This window comes from Schistocerca americana, chromosome 1 (genome assembly GCF_021461395.2).
Source record: "Schistocerca americana isolate TAMUIC-IGC-003095 chromosome 1, iqSchAmer2.1, whole genome shotgun sequence".
Lineage (NCBI taxonomy): Eukaryota > Metazoa > Arthropoda > Insecta > Orthoptera > Acrididae > Schistocerca > Schistocerca americana.
This window is the reverse complement of record NC_060119.1, coordinates 716085567-716105747: the sequence shown is the minus strand read 5'-3', so window position 1 is coordinate 716105747 and position 20181 is coordinate 716085567. Positions and strand designations below refer to the sequence as shown.

At 41.6% G+C, this 20181-nt stretch overlaps 1 protein-coding gene across 1 annotated transcript in view; it reads left to right on the top strand.

Moving 5' to 3' along the window:
• Positions 1–17732, top strand: part of LOC124545053 (lachesin-like) — a 394440-nt gene extending 376708 nt beyond the window's left edge. The window contains exon 9 of the mRNA XM_047123847.1: positions 17585–17732. The gene's annotated coding sequence lies outside the window, so the exon portion shown is untranslated. The remainder of the gene's footprint in view (positions 1–17584) is intronic.
• The last annotated feature ends 2449 nt before the right edge of the window (positions 17733–20181 follow it).

The window sequence follows — 20181 nt, the reverse complement described above, 5'->3', positions numbered from 1 at the left end:
CGCTCGACCATGAAATCAAAGTTTTCTCTCCTCCCGCCTAACTGTCATAGTATTTTCAGTGGATCCTGATGAAGTTTGGAAGTCCTGTGTGATGATCTGGATAGATGTCTGCCTATTACACATTACGACCCTCTTCAACTGTCGGCGGTCTCTGTCAGTCAACAGACAAGGTAGGCCTGTACACTTTTGTACTGTACGTGTCCCTTCACGTTTCCACTTCAGTATCACATCGGAAACAGTGGCCCGTAGTGATGTTTAGGAGTGTGGAAATCTTGCGTTTTGACGTATGACACAACTGACATCCAATCACCTGACCACGTTCGAAGTCCGTGTGTTCCACGGAGCGCCCCATTCTGCTCTCTCACGATGTCTAATGAGTACTTATATCGCTGATATGGAGTACCTGGCAGTAGGTGGCAGCAGAATGCACCTAATATGAGAAACGTATGTTTTTGGGGGTGTCCGGATATTTTTGATCACATAGTGTACGTGGAAGCTGTGTGAAATGATAAACAGAGAAGGTAACAGCTGTTTAGGAAGCAATTAATAGTCTGCTGAATTAAAATTCTGCTACTCCTCAGGTAGATAAGGTAACACAAATAATACAGACATTTTAGATATTGAAATAATGTTGCGATATTTGACAGTTCCACAGTCATGTTGCAGGTGACAAGTGCACCCTAACCAGTAAGTTGCACCAGTATTGGCGTTATCTTTACGTATTTTTGATAATTAATACAGACATTTTAGATGTAACGTCGCTAGACAATGTGTAACTTCAGATACCAACGACTTAAAAATGTGTTTGGCTGTAGATTGTGAAGTATGAGCCCTTGCACATGTTAATATCAGTTTCTGCTTAAGGAGTTCCCGCATAGTACACTTGCAGTTTTTAACATCATTAGTGATATGTGTGAGCAAGTTTCATTCCATAGACGTCTGCATCCTTAGTGGCAACTTTCGAACACTTCATTTTATGAACAACACACACTTGAACATTCGACGAACTTAGAATCTTATGGCACCGTCTTGCATGGAAAATAATGAAAGAGTAAAGAGTATAAAGTAGAAATAATTTTCCGCTCAGGCTGTCAATGTCTGAACCTCATTCACATTTTCATACATGGAACTATAAATATACAGTTCTAATTTCATAACTTAAAGTAATCATTGTGGCTTTAGTGTCTATGTGTGTGAGACGAAGGGAAAAAAGTTATTGACGAGGCAGAATTTTAGGTACAGTGTTAAACGCAAACATTTTTTGTAAGTGAAGTGTAATTATGTGCAAGCAAAAACGGAAAGGTGATAAAATGAATAAGATTCAGCAACTATCATAAAAGTTGCATTACTTTGCAAAACAATACCAATCTTGTGCTAACAAAGATATAGACTCTGTGTGTGTGTGTGTGTGTGTGTGTGTGTGTGTTTGTGTTTTGCTAACAAACCTTACTTATTTTTTGACAAATAATATATGACATTTTAGATGTGGAAATACTGCAAGTTATACTATTATTGTCAATAGCTTTACTTTTTCATAAATAATTCAGGACATTTGGATATTTTTGAATTGTAGCGTCAGAGGGGTTGAAAAGCACAACTGAACTCGTTATAGCATCTCGTATTTTTTTTATTTCCTGCTACTACAACTGGGCTAGTTGCGCAATCTTGATATTTTTAATTTCTCACCACTGCTATCTCGGATCTCACCACCTTGGTTTGGGATGTTATTGCCTGCCCCTGCATATAGGCAGCCTGTGGCCGTGATGTCATAGCACACAAGTGTGACGTCTTAACATTGCCCAGCTATCCGACTTCCATGGTCTCCCTAAATCGATTGACTCATATTCCGGAACTGTTGTTTTGAAAAGAGGATCAATTTCCTGCAGCAGCCTTCCTCAATCTCAACTTATGCTCTGTCATTAATGACTGCTGTTACCAGAACGTTAAACCGTAATGTTCCTTATCGTTCCCCCATTTTAACAGGAATTCCGTCAGAGCCTTCTGTTTTTACCATTTTGCACAACCTTAATCGTTTTTCAGTGACGATGATGATTTCAGTATCACTCATATGTGAGTCTAGGAGCCTGGTAGATGGTGGTGTGGTAGTATGATCTTCATGAATATATGTTTATTGAAGTCTAATATTTAATATCAAAGTTATCTCTCTACTGTCTACGGTTTCAACCCCAGGTGGTCCAGGAGTGACGGGTTCGAAGTGGTGAGTCCTTTCATCGGCTTAACACAGGACCAGATTTTTTATGGATACTTCACCAGTAGACCTAGCGTTCATGGGGAGGCCTGCGTGCCTCAGAGATACAGACAGCCGTACCGCAGGTGCAGCCTCAACGGAGGGGTATCTGTTGAGAGGCCAGACCAACGTGTGGTTCCTGAAGAGAGGCATCAGCATTCTCAGTAGTTGCAGGAGCAACAGTCTGGATGATTGACTGATCTGACCTTTTAACAATAACCAAAACGGCCTTGCTGTCATGGTACTGCGAACGGCTGAAATCAAGGGGAAACTACAGCCGTACTTTTTCCCGAGGCCATGCAGCTTTATTGTATGGTTAAATGATGATGGCGTCCTCTTGGGTAAAACATTCCGGAGGTAAAATAGTCCCCCATTCGGATCACCGGGCGGGGACTACTCGGAAGGACGTCGTTATCAGGAGAAAGAAAGCTGGCGTTTTACGGATCGGAGCGTGGAATGTCAGATCCCTTAATCGGGCATATTGGTTAGAAAATTTAAAAAGGAAAATAGATAGGTTAAAGTTAGATATAGTAGGAATTAGTGAAGTTCGGTGACAGGAGGAACAAGACTTTTGGTCAGGTGAAAACAGGGTTATAAATTCAAAATAAAATAGGGGTAATGCAGGGGTAGGATTAATAATGAATAAAAAAATACGAACGCGGGTAATCTACTACGAACAGCATAGTGAACGCAGTATTGTAGCCAAGATGGACACGAAGCCCACGCCTACCACAGTAATACAAGTTTATATGCCAACTAGCTCCGCAGATGACGAAGAGATAGAAGGGAGACTGAAGGGAGTAATGGGGGACTGGAATTCGATAGTAGGAAAAGGAAGAGAAGGAAAAGTAGTGGGTGAATATGGAATGGGGATAAGGAATGAAAGAGGAAGCCGTCTGGTAGAATTTTGCACAGAGCATAGCTTTATCATAGCTAACACTTGGTTAAGAAACATGAAAGAAGTTTATATACGCGGAAGAGGCCTGGAGACACTGGAAGGTATCAGATAGATCACACAATGGTAAGACAGAGATTTAGGAACCAGGTTTTAAACTGTAAGATATTTCCAGGTACAGATGTGGACACTGATCACAATCTGTTGGTTATGAGCTATAGATTAAAATTGAAGAAACTGCAAAAAGGTGGGAATTTAAGGAGATGGTACCTGGATAAACTGAAAGAACCAGAAGTCGTAGAGAGTTTCAGAGAGAGCATTAGGGAACAACTGACAAATATGAGGGAAATAAATACAGTAGAAGAAGAATGGGTAGCTATGAGAGACGAAATAGTGAAGGCAGCAGAGGATCAAGTAGGTAAAAAGACGAAGGCTAGTAGAAATCCTTGGGTAACAGAAGACATATTGAATTTAATTGATGAAAGGAGAAAATATAAAAATGTAGTAAATGAAACAGGCAAAAAGGAGCACAAACGTCTCAAAAATGAGATCGACAGTAAGGGCAAAATGGTTAAGCGCGGATGGCTAGAGGACAAATGTAAGTATGTAAATGTATATATCACTAGGGGTAAGGTAGATATTGCCTACAGGAAAATTAGAGAGACCTTTAGAAAAGAGAAAACCACCTGTATGAATATCAAGAGCTCAGATGGAAAACCAGTTCTAATCAAAGAAGGGAAAGCAGAAAGGTGGAAGGAATATATAAAGAGTTTATACGAGGGCGATGTACTTCAGGGCAACATTATGGAAATGGAAGAGGACATAGATGAAGATGAAATGGGAGACATGATATTGCGTGAAGTGTTTGACAGAGCTCTGAAAGGCCTAAGTCGAAACAAGTCCCCGGTAGTAGACAACATTCCACTGGAACTACTGATAGCCTTCCACCTGGTGAGCAAGATGTATGTCACCCTCAGACTTCAAGAAGAATATAATAATTCCAATCTCAAGGAAAGCAGGTGTTGACAGGTGTGAAAATTACCGAATTCTCAGTTTATAAGTCACGGCTGCAAAATACTAACACGAATTCTTTACAGTCGAATGGAAAAACTGGTAGAAGCGGACCTCGGGGAGGAGCAGTTTGCATTCCGTAGAAATGTTGGGACACGTGAGACAATATTGACCCTACGACTTATCTTAGAAGATAGCTTAAGAAAAAGCAAACCTACGTTTCTAGCATTTGTAGGCTTATATAAAGCTTTTGACAATGTTGACTGGAATATTATCTTTCAAATTCTGAAGAGTGGTGAAGTGCAGGGAGCGAAATGCACTTTACAATTTGTTCAGAAACCAGATGGCAGTTATACGAGTCGGGGGACACGAAAGAGAAGCAGTGGTTGGGAAGGGAGTGAAACAGGGTTGTAGCCTATCCCCGATGTTATTCAGTCTGTATATTGAGCATGCAGTAAAGGAACCAAAGGAAAATTGGGAGTAGAAATTAAAGTCCATAGAGAAGAAATAAAAACTTTGAGATTCGCCGATGACATTGTAATTCTATCAGAGATATCAAAGGATTTGGAAAAGCAGTTGAACGGAATGGATAGTGTCTTGAAAGGAGGATATAAGATGAACATCAACAAAAGCAAAACGAGGATAATGAAATTTAGTCGAATTAAATCAGGTGATGCTGAGGGAATTAGATTAGAAAATGAGACACTTAAAGTAATAGTCGATTTTTGCTATTTGGGGAGAAAAATAACTGATTATGGTCGAAGTAGAGAGGATATAAAATGTAGCCTGGCAATGGCATGGAAAGCGTTTCTGAAGAAGAGAAATTTGTTAACTTCGATTGTAAATTTAAGTGTCAGGAAGTCTATTGTGAAAGTATTTGTGTGGAGTGTAGCCCTGTGTGGAAGTGAAACATGGACGATAAATAGTTTAGACAAGAAGAGAATAGAAGCTTTCGAAATGTGGTGTCACAGAAGAATGTTGAAGATTAGATGAGTAGATCACGTAATTAATGAGGAGGTATTGAATAGAATTGGGGAGAGAAGGAGTTTGTGGCACAACTTGACTAGAAGAAGGGATCGGTTGACAGGACATGTTCTGAGGCATCAAGGGATCATCAATTTAGTACTGGACGGCAGCGTGGAGGGTAAAAATCGTAGAGAGAGACCAAGAGATGAATACACGAAGCAGATTCAGAAGGATGTAGGTTGCAGTAGGTACTTGGAGATGAAGAAGCTTGCACAGGGTCGAGTAGCATGGATAACTGCATCAAACCAGTCTCTGAACTGAAGACCACAACAACACAACACATTTCGCCGGTACCCGATTGTGGAAATTCTTGAAATTTTGAAGCACAGTCGCCCTTATGCACGCACAATGTCTCATTAATTTTTCCCCCCTTGACTTCCCTAGTTCTTCTTTTGCAAAAAAAAGTAACAATCTCTGGTTTCGGAATATTTTCCGAATACTAGTATTAAATCAAGGTAGATCTCTGCCATCTTACTTGGTATGTGTTTCTCTGTAGTCTGATTTATTATGTGTTTGGCCTGTAAATCTTTTCTTCATCTGGCTAAATCTAAGTAAATGTTCTCATTTCGTCTTTTAAGTGGATGTTAGTGGCTGTCCACTTCCAACAAACAGTTCACATTGCTATTAAGTACAAAATCAAAATAATTGCTCCACTGTTCGTCTCTATTTGTATTGAAAAACCACTTCATTCTTAAAAATTATGCTGCCTATAAATATAGTTACATAGGAGTTTATTATGAGTATTTACGTTTTCACGATGACAAATTTGGTTACCAGTTACAGTTTGTGAATGAATAAAACCATACTGTCCTTTCTATATTCGGCCTGACACACGAAAATTAAAAGACCTCGGTATCAGCATACACGTCAAAAAATGTTTGTTTTAAGCTCAGCTTGTTCACGATTCGGTGTTTTCCTTCAAAACACGTACCTCTGAGGTGACCTATTTCTTTTCGTGTTGTCATTTCCCTTGGTATGTGTGGTGTCACCGCCAGACACCACACTTGCTAGGTGGTAGCTTTAAATCGGCCGCGGTCCATTAGTACATGTCGGACCCGCGTGTCGCCACTGTCAGTGATCGCAGACCGAGCGCCACCACAAGGCAGGTCTCGAGATACGGACTAGCACTCGCCCCAGTTGTACGGACGACGTAGCTAGCGATGCACACTGACGAAGCCTCGCTCATTTGCAGAGCAGATAGTTAGAACAGCCTTCAGCTAAGTCAATGGCTACGACATAGCAAGGCGCCATTAGTAGTTTATTGCCTGAATCTACAGAGTCTCACTTGTATCGTCAATAGCGATGTACAACAAGGATGGATTAAAGTTAAGTATGCCAGCAGCTACGTACTTTTCTTTATAGCATTCATTACGTATCCTGTTTCAGACCTATCTCTGGCCTGCGTGAGTTAACGCGTGCCTTTCGGCTACTTCCGAGTGGCGTGGCTGTTAACCTACGCCACAACAGTATGTGCGTGCCACAGCACGTTGCAAACAGCAGCTATGCTTTATTTTGTTATTCTTTGTCGTAAAAGAACAATTGTGTGTCTTCGCTCTACATACACTTCCTGCTGCGTACTGATCGATTTCATTCCTTTGTGTTTTCAGTTGGATATAGGCGCTGAGTTTTCCTCTGTTTACAGTAACACCACCAGTTCAAACTTACAGGTCTTCCTTTCCGTAGCAAGCACTAAATTAATTAACAATTTGAAGCACAGATTTTCGGTGATAACAACGCAAACACTTTAGTAAGTTCATTGGCCAAAACTTCTCTTCCTCTTTGGTTGGTGACACGATCCAGCATGGACGAAAATCCACTTAACACTACGTCCCTGCCGGCCACCCTTCTCTACTGCTCAGGCGGCGTGCAGATTTGCAAACGAAACACTGGATTTATGCAGTAAATTACACATCTCAGACAAATTAGTATTAACCTGCAGATATTAGCCTCTTGAATTATAACTTCGCTTCGTAGTTTTGCCAGCAGGAGCTAATAGTACTGAGTAAAATAAATCCTGAGCCTATCGAAATCCTCAGAATGTTATGTACATTACAGGCGTTGGTTGCCCAATTAATCGTCACTATTTGTGCAAATTTTTGAGACTCTTGATATATTTGTGTTCAGCAGAAAGAAGATATAGTCTGATCCTAGCAACCTATCTCTGTGAACTTCTGAGTCATAAAACATCAGTCAGTCATGCCTGTGATTGTTTGCTTTAATTTGAAAAGAAGAACAGAAATAATATTTTTAATCGACATATCTAACCTGAAAATAACTACGATGACGAGCCAAAACATTTTAATCACCTATTTAATGGCATGTTGCTCCACCTTTGAACGCAATACAGGAGCATTCTGTGTGGCTTGGATTCCAAAAGTTATTGGTATATTTCCGTAGGTTTTGGCACTAGATTTCTAGGCACTGGTCGTGCAAGTCCAATAAATTAAGGGCCGTATTTCGTAGGCCCAGAGCTGGCGCCCGTGGTATGTTTCCACGGGGTTCAGAGCAGGCGAATTTGGTGTTATATACAGTAACATGAATGGTCAATACAGTAACATGATACTCAGACCAATATAGCACGATTCTGACGTTATGACATGGAGTGTAATGCTGCTGGAAAACGCCATCGTCGCCGAGGAAGACATAAGCATATAGAGACGCATGGTCCCCAGTAATGTTAACGAGGGCCGCCGCTGCCACGGTACCATCTTTTACAGATCCCAAGAAATCCCATGTGCATGTCCCTCATAGTATAATGCTGCCCTCACCGCCCTACGTCCGTCGCGCGGTGCGTGTTTCGAGCAGTCGTTCACCTGGATGACGGCATGTGCATGTACGACGCCTAAGTTGATACAGAAAGAAACGTGGTTCATCTGACCAAGCGACTCGTTTTCATTGCTCCACAATCCAATGTCGGTAACCGCGTGACCACTGCATTCGTAATAGAATATGTCGTTGGATAACACGGGAACGCATACGAGTCGTCTGTTGTATAATGTCCTCCGAACAGTAAGCTACAAAACACTTGTGTCTTCACCAGGAGTGTTGTCTGTCGTCAGATCTGCCACAGTTGGCCTTCTTTCCTGTTTTACAGAGCGGCCAAGCTTTCGACCTCTAAGTTATGTGATGAGGCGTAGTGCTCGAACACCTGTAGTCGCCTACTTACGATTTCACCGTCCTTCAACCACTTCCCATAGATGTTCAAGACAGTAACAAGTGAACAGCCAACCAGTTTCAATGTTTCCAAAATGTTCGTTCCCATGTGCTATGTCCTAAAAATTTTGCCTCTTGTCAGAGTCGTTTATTTCAGTGACTTCCCTCATTTAAAGACCGCATTATCGTTAGAATTCTTTCCCATTCGATTCTGCTCCGTGACCGGGCCAAATATCTCACAAAGTAAGCGTCAACCGAAAAAACTACAAAGAAAGAAACTTACCTAGCTTGAAGGGGGAAACCAGATGGCGCTATGGTTGGCCCGCTAGATGGCTCTGCCATAGGTCAAGCGGATATCAACTGCTTTTTTAAAATACCAACCCCCATTTTTACTACATTTTCGTGTAGTACGTAAAGAAATTTGAATGTTTTAGTTGGACTACTTTTTTCGCTTTGTGATAGATGGCGCTGTAATAGTCACAAACATATGGCTTACAATTTTAGACGGACACTTGGTAAGAGGTAAGTTTTTTAAATTAAAATACAGAACCTAGGTAGGTTTGAACATTTTACTTTGGTTGTTCCAATGTGATACATGTACCTTTGTGAACGTATCATTTCTGAGAATGCATGCTGTTACAATGTGATTACCTGTAAATACCACATTAATGCAATAAATGCTCAAAATTACGTCCGTCAACCTCAATGCATTTGGCAATACGTGTAACAACAGTCATCTCAATAGCCAGTAGTTCGCCTTCCGTAATGTTCGCACATGCATTGACAACGCGCTGACGCATGTTGACAAGCGTCGTCAGTGAATCACGATAGCAAATATCCTTCAACTTTCCCCACAGAAAGAAATCCGAGGACGTCACATCCGGTGAACGTGCGGACCATGGTATGGTGCTTCGACGACCAATCCACTTGTCATGAAATATGCTATTCAATACTGCTCCAACCGCACGCGAGCTATGTGCCGGACATTCATCATGCTGGAAGTACATCGCCATTCTGTCATGCAGTGAAACATCTTCTAGTAACATCGCTAGGACATTACGTAGGAAATCAGCACACATTGCACCATTTACACTGCCATCGATAAAATGGGGGCCTAGCCGGCCGCGGTGGTCTAGCGGTTCTAGGCGCGCAGTCCGGAACCGCGCGGCTGCTACGGTCGCCGGTTCGAATCCTGCCTCGGGCATGGATGTGTGTGATGTCCTTACGTTAGTTAGGTTTAAGTAGTTCTAAGTTGTAGGGGACTGATGACCACAGATGTTAAGTCCCATAGTGCTCAGAGCCATTTGAACCAAAATTGGGGCCAATTATCCTTCCTCCCATGATGCCGCACAATACATTAACCCCCCAAGGTCGCTGATGTTCCACTTGTCGCAGCCATCGTCGATTTTCCGTTGCCCAATGGAGCATATTATGCAGGTTTACGTTACCGCTGTTGGTGAATGACGCTTCGTCGCAAAATAGAACGCGTGCAAAAAATCTGTCATCGTCCCGTAATTTCTCTTGTGCCCAGTGGCAGAACTGCAAACGACGTTCAAAGCCGTCGCCATGCAATTCCTGGTTCATGTTGATGTAGCATTCTCAACACCGACGTTTGTGAGATTCCCGATTCTCGCGCAATTTGTCTGCTACTGATGTGTGGATTAGCTGCGACAGCCGCTAAAACACCTACTTGGGCATCATCATTTGTTGCAGGTCGTGGTTGACGTTTTACATGTGGCTGAACACTTCCTGTTTCTGAAATAACGTAACTATCCGGCGAACGGTCCGAACACTTGAATGATGTCGTTCAGGATACCTAGCAGCATACTGGCACACGCCCGTTGGGCATTTTGACCACAATAGCCATACATCAACACGATATCGACCTTTTCCGCAATTGGTAAACGGTCCATTTTAACACGGGTAATGTACCACGAAGCAAATAACGTCAACACTGGCGGAACGTTACGTATTACCATGTACTTATACGTTTGTGACTATTACAGCGCCATCTATCACAAAGCGAAAAAATTGGTCCTAAAACATTCATATTTCTTTACGTACTACACGAATATGTAATAAAAAGTGGGGGTTCCTATTTTTAAAAAATGCAGTTGATATCCGTTTGACCTATGGCAGCGCCATCCAGCGGGCAAACCATAGCGCCATCTGGTTTTCCCCTTCAAGCTAGACGAGTTTCTTCTTTGTAGTTTTTTCATTTGACGCTTATTTCGTGAGATATTTGGCCCGGTCACTATCAATGGACCACCCTGTGTACTTCCGCTACAGTGTCATGTGCCCGCAACGCCACCAGTGGCATTCAGTCTCGTAGTAGCCACTGGTCTTAATGTTTTGGCTCACCAGTAGAGACCGGATTATATGCATTTGCATGTTGCACATGTATTTGCATATTTCGCTCCTTTTCACCGGTTATTGCATATTTTAACGGAAAACTAGTGATGACGCATATTTTCGCTCTCTGCAGTATTTTAACAATCTAGACGGGCGGCCTCTAGGCGGATCTCGTTTTGATGCTACCGCGATCTACAACTGCGTGCGATCGCTAACCGGAAGCTGCAGGATAGCGAACTGGTTACTGAGCAGGGTTGAGGTTGTTTTGGGGGCGGAAATCTGACAGCGAGGTCATCGGTCTCATCGGATTAGGAAAGGGAGTCGGCCGTGTCCTTTCGAAGGAACCATCCCGGCATTTGCCTGGAGCGATTTAGGGAAATCACGGAAAACCTAAATCAGGATGGCCAGATGCGGGATTGAACCGTCGTCCTCCCGAATGCGAGTCCAGTGTGCTAGCCACTGCGCCACCTCGCTCGGTTACTGAGCAGGAATAGGCCGGCAGAGTCGATGGGCCTGCCGCCCGCACCCCCGCTTAATCCCCGCCCCTGTCACACGGCACGAGCCTGTAACAATTACATTAAATTACGCAAGTTGTTAGTCATACGTCCATTGTTTCAGTTTAGTTGTCTTTCTACTTGTACAAAGTTTAATGTGTTTACGTGTAGTGCATATCGTGTTGTGCACTACGCCGCCTGAAAATAGAAATGTCGTTTCGTGCGTAGCTGACCATGATGGAACATTTATATATGACGGAAATGTTTTATATTGTCGAGTTTGCGAAAAAGCTTTTCGTACAAAAAAAAAGTCTCAAACAGATCAGCATGTCACGACAAGTCTTCATATCACAAGAACGCAAAAGAAAGGGCCACAACAACTTTTGACAGCGGCAAGTAACAGTAGCAGGGATTTAATCTCCAAAGGTAACCAAAACAATCTGAAGCATTCATTGCAAGTAATAATCCTCTTCACAAACTTACAAACCCTATCCTCAAAGGTTTCCTTCGCAAATATTTCTTAAATCAAAATACAGGGTGAAAAGTATTTAAACCGACAAACTCTGGGAGTTTGTAGGGGACATCAAAACAAATATTTTTCCCTAATGTCATTTTTTCCTATGAGGCGTATTTAAACCGGTAGAGGAAGATTTCTCTGGCGGCAAATTAATTAAACCAAAAAACTCTTTTCCCTTTTTTATGACCAAGAGACAACACATTAACACAACCCAATTTCAATTACAGTAGATTTTCAAAAATGCCTCCATTGACACGTAAACAAAGGTTACTCCGTCGGATCATGTTCTGTCTGACACGGTCAAAAACCCCAGGAGTATCCTGAATTGTTCCTGCTTCTGCTACTATCCGGGCAACCAGATCCTTTTCTGATGCAACAGGAGTTGCGTAAACAAGGTTGCGCATCTCTCCCCTCACATAAAAGTCCGGAGGGGACATATCTGGGGATCGAGCAGGCCATGGTACAGGAACCTCTGCCAATCCCATGTAGAGAGCGGGACGTCTTCCAGCAATTCTGGCAATGCTCTGGCGAGAAAATTGTAATAGTCCCTGCCATTTAACGGCCTAGGTAGCAGATACGGCCCAATTAAACAGTCCCCAACAACACCGACCAACACAAACGAAGAACCGCACTTTATGAGCGCTAGTAATTGTGGCATATGGGTTATCCTCACTCCAAACATGCGAATTGTGCATGTTGAAGACTCCATCACGCCCGAACGTTGCTTCATCGGTAAACAACACAGAAGATGGAAATGTAGGATGCATTTCACACTGTTCCAGGTACCACTGCGAAGACTGTGCTCTGGGTAGATAATCAACTGGTTCCAGGTTGTGGACACGCTGTAAGTGAAATGGGCGTAACAACTGCTCTCGAAGGACTGTTCTTGCATTCGTCTTATTCGTCCCAATTTTACGTGCAATTGCACGAGTGCTGATTGAAGGATCCCGCTCCACATGCTGCAAGACACCTTCCTCAAATTGCAGCGTTCTTACCGTGCTACGGCGTCCCTGCCCAGGTAATCTGCTAAATGACCCGGTCTCACGCAGGCGTTGGTACACAGCAGCAAAGATCGCCGTGATACGGCGATTAGGATATTGTTGTTGATAAGCCCGCTGTGCAGCTCGTCCGTTGTGGTGCGCTACGTAGTACGCACCAACCATATCAGTGTACTCGCTCCAGGTGTATCGCTCCATTAGTAAACAGAGACAATGCACTACTACACTGGTGGACAGCAGTTGCCTATAACTGAAGAGCGCAATACGCCCTCTAACAACTGAAGATCGTAATACGGCCTCTAACAACTGAAGAGCGTAATACGGCCTCCACCGGTTTAAATAATCCCCATAGGAAAAAATGACATTAGGGAAAAATATTTGTTTTGATGTTTGTCGGTTTAAATACTTTTCACCCTGTATACCAGATAAATCAGCATTGCATAAACATTACATACCGACAATTTATCTATAACTTCACGAGGAAATACGCAATGAACTAAAGAACAATATTATTTGGATTTCAATTGACGAGACCACCGACTCTTGTGGCCGTTACATTGCAAATTTAATTGTTGGTGCATTAAAACATGAGCCTTCTTCTTCCTATTTAGTGACCTGCAAAGAACTTGAAAAGGCAAATCTTTCTGCCATCGCCAGATTTGTGTATGAGGACATTAGAAAAATATTTTCAAAATCTCCCTCAGATGGAAGGGTGTTTGTGTTTCTCTCAAATGCTGCTCCGTATATCATCAAAGCAGGAAAAGGCCTCCAAGTATTTTCTCCAAATTTGATTCATGCGACGTGCTTTGCTCACGGAGAACATCGCCTTGCTGAAGAAGTGCGATCCACTTTTGGGAATGTAAGTCAACTGATTTCTTCCACAAAGTAAGTATTTCTTAAGCCACCTGCATGCATCAAGACCCGCAAAGAAAAACTACGAAATATGCCTTTACCTCCAGAACCAGTGGTAGCTCGTTGTGGTACGAGAGCCGAAGCTGTGTTGTTTTACAAAGAATATTTCGAGGCCATCAGAGACGTAGTAAACGATTTCGATAGTGCACAGGCTTTGGCAGTTTGCCAGTTCAAGGAACCATTTAGTGATTCCCGTATTAACAAGGACATTGCTGTGATTAGCATTTATTTGTCCTATATATCTGCGAGTATTAAAAGCTTGAAACTCAATATTTGGCGTTTAAATTTGTGGTAAGTCCCATGCTTCTTTAAAGAGCGTAGGGGAACGATGCGGGAGACCCGCACCGCTTTACTAGGCAAGTGGATGTGGTTTGCCATTGCCTTCCTCCGACCGTGATGTAGATGAATGATGATGATGATGAAGACTATACAACAACACCCAGTCATCTCGAGGCAGGAAAAATCTCTGACCCCGCCGGGAATCGAACCCGTGGGAGACCGCTACCGCGAGACCACGAGCAGCGGAGTCCCTAGGCTTACGCACTGCTTAATCTAACTTAAACTAACTTACGCTAACGACAACACACAGCCGGCAGGGGTGGGCGAGCGGTTCTAGGCGCTACAGTCTGGAACCGCGCGACCGCTACGGTCGCAGGTTCGAATCCTGCCTCGGGCATGGATGTGTGTGATGTCCTTAGGTTAGTCAGGTTTGAGTAGTTGTAAGTTCTAGGAGACTGATGACCTCATAAGTTAAGCCCCATAGTGCTCAGAGCCATTTGAACCATTTTTTTGACAATACACACAGACACACACACACACATACACACACACATACACACACCCATGCCCGAACCCGAGGGAGGACTCGAACCTCCGACGGGGGGAGCCGTGCGAACCGTGGCAGACCCCCTCAAACCGTGAGGCTACCCCGAACGGCTTGGCGTTGAATGAATCTATTCAGTTAAAGAATAAAATTAGACTTAAGAACTCCTAATCGCCGAAGGTATAACCGAGAATACTTAAAGAAAAGTTTGAAAACAATGTAAACAGTAAGCCAGGTTGTGAACTCTTGTCGCAAATTGATAGTTTTATTAATGGAACAAGTGAACTTTTGTCAGAAACAATAAGTGACAACATAGCGCCCAAATTCAAATACTGTCCAGTTACCTCAGTTGATATAGAACAGTACTTTTCTACTTATCATAATGTTTCGAGTAATCGAAGACGCAATCCTACTACCTAACATTTATAACAGTACCTGATCGTTTATATTTGCATTTGTAGCAAAATGTAAAATAATTTGTAAATGTTACTTTAAGCTGATAATATTAATGAAACTTAAATGCAATTCACGAAATTCCTGATTGTATGTTGTTTTTTGGAATAAAATATTACGGAGTGCGCGCGTGCGTGCCCATCTATGCGCGATATATCTTGAAGTTGGACCTGTGCATATCGTCTGTTTCGCGGCGAGTAACTCACATCGCGATTTCTTGTTACTAACAACAATTGCAAAGAAAAAAATAATATTTGAAACACAGTGTGCGTCTTCTGTTTGCAATTTTTTTAAAACTAAGCTCAAAAAGGACTCTGCCTAACCTCAACCGCAAAGTATTCAGATCACGAGATCCACATGTTCCGATTTTTCGCGTGGGCAGCACTCTCCCTAGCAATCGATACACACAGGTCCAAGTTCGAGATTTATCGCACGCAGTAACTACTATGCTTTTTACTATTTGATGTTGCACTTTTCGACACTTTTCAGGCATATTCTAGGCATTTTATGCATATTTTGAGCTTTTTATGTTCATATAATCGGGCCTCTACTCATCCTCTGCAATTTTCCGTTTTCAGTTCCTGGGTTGCCTATCGATTGCAGAATGCTTTTCAAGTTGACTGTGGGGTTCTACAAGTACGTTCAAAGTGCGACAAGTTAAAATCGCATCCCTGGCCAGAAAACGACTTCAGCTTCCTATCTTCTATATGCACTATACCAGTTGACCCACCCTAATACTGTCCGCGGGCCCTTTCGATGCTCCCTATCGTCCGAGGGGCACAGTGATTGAGACCCTAGACCTTAGGCTGATATTACACTATCAGATTTCTTTGACCAGGAAGTTCGATCAAATGGTCATCATATTTCTTTGACAAAGATCTTTGAGATGGCGCAGAAAGGGGTATTACACTGTCATCAATTATTTTATCGTAGTTCCTTCAGAATGGCTGCCATCTAGTAAAGAAGAACCGCATGATGAAAGCTGAGAAATAGTTATTTTTAATGCTGTTTGTTTCGTAGTTCCCAGTCATTAAACGAGGTAGTACTTTTTCCAGGACGAATACAAAATTTAATTAAATTATTTTCCATCTCGCTGTTAATGTAAGCATATAATAACGTCTGAGTGCAGTGTAGTGCAGTGCATGTATTTCACATTAACTGAGATGTTATTATCATCGAAAATCCTTCAACTTGAGAAATGAATTGTAACCTGACGTGTTCAGGTTCAATAGAAATTGATTATGGGTACGTCGGCGTGCTTGCCAAGTACTTTCCGATGCCTTACGCCGATGGTAGTTGGTACCGCAAATTTCTTTACGGATCGGTTGGTAGGTTTAAAAGAGGGGGAAAGGGACCAAACTGCTTGGTCATTGGTCCCTTGTTCCTATTAAAACAATTCGACAAGGGAAAGAATAAAACAGATGAGACGTACAGCACAATACCGAGAGGAAGGAAAAACCACAAAAACGACAGAACGACAACAAACACTACAAGAAACAAAATAGGACAATAAAACCACAGAGAGACGCGAGACAAAGGTAGAAAAGATTAAAACATGAGAGCAGGTCTTTACGGATTTCAGGCTCTTTTCAGTACATTCAAAACTAGGCACGATTTTTACGTTCTTGGACATACCTGCTATTTAGTCTTATGAAATACCTTCTGATCCGGTCCTTGTATCTATGACTTGCATGTTCATATCAAGTTTCTCTTTCCTGACTGCAATATTTAGTCCCCTAGCATGTCCGCCTGTGACGCTTTCTTTTTTACGTGCGTATCTTAACCTACAGTTAGCACGTGTTCCATTACATTTAGCACCAAACTAAATCCTACTCCCTTACACCTACCACCGCTGCATCGTCAATAAATAGTACTGCGCTAATTTTCTGTCAGTAACAAACAACAGTTCTTAAATTCCCTTTTCAGTGAACAAATAAACATCAGTGGTGACTTGCCTTACATCTTTCCTGGTTTTACTTCTTATACAAACCTCTTCGTGCAGAATATTCTAATTTGCATTGAAGAATGAGAGCGGATTTCCATCTCCCTTCCTAAAAAAAGGTGAAACATTTTATTTCATGCCATATTATAAAGCCCCTTTTCATATTTACAGCACCACAATAAGTTCTGGAAATCGTTCTTATTTGCATTACGAACGTGCTTCTTCACTCCATATACCGATACACAACACACAATGGTTTCACAGTGTGTTTATGCAAGCAAACCGCATGCAACAAACAGAAGACGATCGCTTTTGTTGATCGAATCTAATGTGACGTGCTATATTTCATCAAATAAATTTAACGAAAGGCATCATTCGACAACTACTACACTACGTCAAATGTATTTGACAAAGCAACTTCGCCAGAGAAATTTGATTGTGTAATAGTGGCCGTGAGTAGATAGGAGAATGGTTCGAAGTTTTGCAGTGATGGCTGTTTTGAATGTCCATTAAGTTTCATAATTTTTGTTTTGCCATTATTATGCTTCAGTTTCAACAAACGTTAGTACTCTACATTTCATTTACCATGGTTCATGCCTTATGTCTCTTCTGGAGATAAATTTCACGGTGCTTGTTCTGCCTCCCTCTGTGTGAGACTATAACTTCGAATCTAGTTCGTGCAAAAAATCGTATATTCATGATTCATTTCTTGTTTCTTGTAATTTTTAAAATTTCTTATGTTTCTCTGTTTTTGTTTCAGGTGTTCCCAGCAAAGTCCTGTCTACGAATTATAAATCAACAGACTTCTATCTTCGTGCAATGATCAAGGAAACCAGAAGTTTACCGCTTACTGTCATTTTGTGTGTCGTTCTCTCTCATGTTGTGTATAAATCTTTATAATAAAACAAAAATCGGGTGTAATTAGTGTTAAACAAATACGTGTCGATCATTCCCAGCCACCTTGCAATGTCCCACTCAAGTCACCCTTTTTTTTCTTCCTTGTCTTTGTCCCATTAAAATTTGCTGCTACCTCAGTCAAAAATATAGTGGATGATAAACACCACAATGTTGATTATATATAAATTTTTTTCACTCCAAACATAATCAGGGGTGTAAAATGTCTTATGTGCATTGCACCCATGGGATTATTTTCAACACTACAGATTAGTTTGGTAGTTGCTTTCATGTTCCATGGATCATTTTGCACGATAAATCGTCATAATGTGGAATGAGTCATTTTACAATCATATTGCAAATTAATTTGAACATCTATTGGCACTCTAAACATCACCGCATTTTTTTTTCATTTTTTCCCCGAAATGAAAACAAGGTATACAGACTGAGTTACCAATTCCTACCGACCACCTTTTACCCATTACAAACATAAAAATTCTTCTACAGAACAGAAGGAGTTGTCAAGGAGAAAATTTTTCAATTTACTTTCATATTTTACCTTGCTGTCTGTTAGACATTTTAATTAACTGGGTAAGTGTGTAACCTCCCCCTCACTTATCGACCTTAATGACAGTGAAAAATTAAACCGCGTGTACCTAATGGAAATTTGGGGAAAGCAATCGTCACCGAAGTCAATTTGTCGGTAAAGAGGGAGGAAAGGGTTACACCTAAATGAAAGGAAAAATGCAAATGAAACTGGTGGAAATTAATTTTGAAAAGGGGTAAAGTTAATAAAGAAAGTAAATGTGCGGCCGTTACGTTAACAATTAACTAGCGGTAATTAGATATTTGAGATTTGGGGGAAATTACGGTCGTCAGTCCTAGGGACAATTACTATAGTAGCTGAAAAAAGAAAGGTTATTACACTTATAATTAGCACTAGAAGCGTGGCAACTGAAGGTTGACACGTGTAGTGTAAAAACTGAAAGTTTGTCAGAAGTAATAAATTTCGCTACACTCTGACTTAATTTAGCAAAAGAATTAATAAAACCGGAAAATCGAAAGTTAATTTAGTGACTGAAGTTAATAGTGAGCTTTCTTTCTGAAGCACATCGAAATTCAGTAAAATACGGTTAGTCTTGGACTACCTCAACAATCATTTCAAAAGCTACTTGAACCTACGCAATTTAGAAATAAGAGATTTAACTTTGAACTTGAATTAAATGATTCTGAACAATTAACAATAGTAAAATTTAGTACGTACCAAGCTGAGCTGCAGTCACAGGTAACTAAAATATGGTAAGAAAACTCGCACTCTTAATTTGTGCTTGTGTAATCTAAATATTGTAGCCAGATATGAATACCTTAACTGAACTTTGAAATTAAAGCAGTGAAATCGAATGATGCTGGCGTTTGAATTTCAACGACACTCGGGTTCATTCCGGAAAAGGAAGGGACCCTGCTTGGTAATGCAATTGGGACAATGAGCAACAAACGTTCATGCCAAGATGCTGTAATTTTGTGATGCAACAATTTTAAAAGTTTGAAAAGCTGAGGTCTGTCATACAGTTCTAAAACTTCACGTGCTTCCAGTCTTCCTTGTTGGTTGATTGAAGGTTTGAAGCCGCCGATCGAGGAGGTGGCGACAGTCACTCACTGTCGGCCGTCGCTGTTGCAGAAGCTGGATGTTGGCGCGCCTTCTTCTCGACACGGTCACCAGACGAAATGGGCTCTTCATGTGCGCCAGCTAATGCTTCCCGTCCGCGACACCATGTCAGAAGCTATCATCGCAAGTCGAGCGCAATTACATGCTGCCAAACCACGAAAGCGCGGCAACTCGTGGGAGCTTCACACAACACACCTGCTCCACTGCACCACCCCAGCCAGACTCTCCCTCTGCCCGCGCTCCACGCGACAGAGTTAACACTACCAAAGATCCTAAACACTTTGGTTCTCCACACGACCTATCGATGTATTCGTTCGATAGCATAGTTTTCCCTAGGCCAGACCCAGCGTATAAATACAAATAATATTCACAAAACAAACCAACATAAATGCATAAATACACACATAGTAAAACAATTACAATATACAAAGACACAGAAACGTCATATATTCAGGTAACAAAATAAGGAAAAAAATTATAGTACAATAGATGGAAATACGAGGATATGCATTTCCGGCGTTACAAGTGGTCACAGGAAAGGAATTCGTGGCAGGCCGCATCAAACCAGTCACTAGACTGATGACCAAAAAAAAAAAAAGTGGTCAAAAATTTTTGTTGCATCATTGTGCACCCCTTTCTGTGCTACAGACAACCTTGATGTTGAGTAATGAATGTCACTTTTCTCTGTTAGTATTGTAATTCTGTACCTCAATGTTCCTTTTGAACTGTAGTGGATTATTTACGACAAACTTCATGAGGGAAAAATATACTGTGAAGCAGTAGTCAGAATGCCCAGT